Here is a 3,068-nt window from a genome sequence, read left to right on the forward strand (position 1 = left end):
AAAATCTAATTAGATATCTCACCACATAAGAATATTCTGTTATTTTTAACATTTTTGACACAGAAATGACCTAATTATAAAATTAAAAATAGTACGGAAATTCAGTTTAAAAGAAAAAAAATATACGTGTTTGAAAACTTGTAATGATATAGAATTAAATTTCAAATAATTTGAAATGAATTAGTAAAATTACAGAATTGAATTAAATTCTAGTATTTAGAATGTTTACCAAATAAATTAAAATTTTGTAGTGGACAATTTTATCCTTTATTGACATAACATTATATTAAAATAATAAATATACTTATTCATTAAATTATATAAAATAATTTAAAAAATTGTATTTTTCAACTAAAATTTGTTTATATCTTTTAAAAAAAACAAAAATTGACTTTGATTAAGTTAACCTCTTCAACAAAAAAAACAGATAGCAAAACAACTGTAAATACAAATTCTAGTTGTTTTGCAAGTCCATTAAATTGAAAACATCATTAGAACTATACTTTAATATAATTACCAATTTTAAGAGTCTTAGATTATTTTCGAATTATCACTTGAGCATGAATATTCAGAATTTATATTGTCATACCAAATTCTACAATTGATTCTATATATAAATTGATCTATAAAAATCAACACGTATATAAAATAGAAAAATAGATATTGTCTTTATTTTATTTTTTTTTATTTTTATTCTTCTCAAACAGGTTAAGGAAGAATAGGTTCACATATTTGACCAATAGTTGTAAAAAAAATTCTCTACCAAAACTAGACTATACTAATAATAGACTAAGTTTATTGTTTGCTACGGTACAAGTAATTGAATAAATATATTCAACTTCTAACTAAAATTTAGAAAAGCACGCATACAAAATTAACATTCAGATTCACAAAGTATATATAATTGTGTTCTTGCATATATAGCATTGTCAGCACTGAAAATGACAATGTAAGATTTTTTCTTTTGATATCTTGTATTATCCATATAGTTTTTTGGAAAAAAATTTTCACAGGAATTTGAGTATTTGCCACTTGGAATTTTCTTATTTAAATATATATATATATATATATATATATATATATCTTTTAATTTGTTAATGATATTCGTGGCTCTGTTCAATAAAAACAGAATTGAATAAAAAAAATATAAACTCAAAATAACGAGAGTTGTTCTTAAAATCTCAAAACAGGATTGAATAATGATATTCTAGCCTTGTGTGATTTTAGAGTTGTTCTTACTTGAATTTTTTTTACTTTTATCATCACCGCCCATCATACTTCATCCAAAAAACGAATTTTCAAAATTTGAAAAGAGGATACTATCAACAACAACGAAGAGAAGTGGAGACGAAGAAAAATATATGACGAAAATGAAGATTTGGAGGTTAAGATTTTATAAGTGTGAATGGATTAATTTGGGTGTTTTAGTCAAATTTTGGACACAATTTAAATTGAAATTATTGTGTATTCACATCACCATGCATCAAACTACCAACTTAAAACTTAGCTGTTCACATCTGAGACGTTTTAACGTCTAGTAACTTTTTGGACTAACGAAAATTTATGTTTTTGTTAGTAGAAAATATATTTGGTCATTTTAAGAAGTGATATATTTATTTTATGCGAATTGAAAATTACAGGGACTATTTTAGGTATTACCTCTTAATTTTAATATATACACGTAATATGATTAATGTAACACCCTAACTTCTAGCACCTCATGATCATACCAAAAGTAAGGCGTTACTAACCTAATTCCTTTTTTATCTATTTAATATTGAGCCTTTACGCGTAAATCTATCGATGGTTTTATTAAAACTATAACTTTTCCAACAAGTGCAAATAACACATATTCACATACTTAATATTAAAAATACGTTGTAGTGTTATATACAAAAGAAATTACAGAACCTACCCCTCTGAATAAAACTCTAACTAACAAGGCGAGGAAAAAAATAAATTCTAACAGCTCAACTTGTAAACATATTCCTCTATGCTCCTGTAGCTTCACAATAAGCCTTTGCACCTGTAGCTGAAAGGGGTGGAGATAGGGGGTAAGAACTGGAGAGTTCTTAGTAGGGTCGGGGTTAGGAGTTAAGTTCGTTTCATTATGTTCTCAGTCAATAACAACAGTTAACAAAGTATAATCCAACTCAGCAATTACAGAACACAGAATCCAATCAAAAGCACACACAATCATAGAAAACACAATCACAAACAAATATGTGCAAACAAGTGTGATGCATGTCTAGTCCTATACAGGCCATGAGCTCATGTGTCGGTTTGTTGCCCGATTTCCGACACTGGTCCTGAGATAAGTGTTTCATACCGCCGTCCTTATCTCAGCCAACGTCCCCTTTATGAGCGTTACGCATTGCCGTCCTCGAGGGAAAAACCTTCCTTTCGGTCTCCAGTGAGCATTACGTATCGCCATCCTCACTGAGTCATCCTTATAGTATCAAGTGAGCGTTACGTATCGCCATCCTCACTAGACACTTGGCACTAAGGCCCAAACAGTACTCAATTTCTTTTCGATCTTTGCGCTCTACTCTACTGTGGCAGATTTTTTTAATTAATATATTCCTTTCTCTTATATTCTCTGCTCTCACGTGGCAGAGGTTTTTTAGTTTCTTTTATTCTTTTAATTCTTTTGTTCTTGGTTATTTATTAAATTATATTTTTACTTAACTCAGCAACCTTTGTCTGAGTTTGGCTTCTAGTGTCATAACTTCTGTAAGCAACCTCTGTCTTACAGGTGCGACTCTCTTGAGCCGATGTATGCAAACATAACCTCTGTAAGCAACCTCTGTCTTACAGGTGAGGCTCTCTCTAGCCAATGTATGTATTGATAACTTCTGTAAGCAACCTCTATCTTACAAGTGTGACCATTCCCTAGAGTGGCCGATGTATCTCTGGAAAGCGAATCTCAATGGGCTCACCACCATATCTTTACTTATCTAATTTTCTTTTCGTTCTTTCTTTATTTCTTTTCTTTCTTATCATTTCACAATATAAATTGTCTTCGCATTATTCCCTCACCTTTTCCTAAGTGTCTTATGGAAAGAGTA

The sequence above is a fragment of the Arachis duranensis genome, chromosome 10, assembly GCF_000817695.3.
Source record: "Arachis duranensis cultivar V14167 chromosome 10, aradu.V14167.gnm2.J7QH, whole genome shotgun sequence".
In the NCBI taxonomy this organism is placed as follows: Eukaryota; Viridiplantae; Streptophyta; class Magnoliopsida; order Fabales; family Fabaceae; genus Arachis; species Arachis duranensis.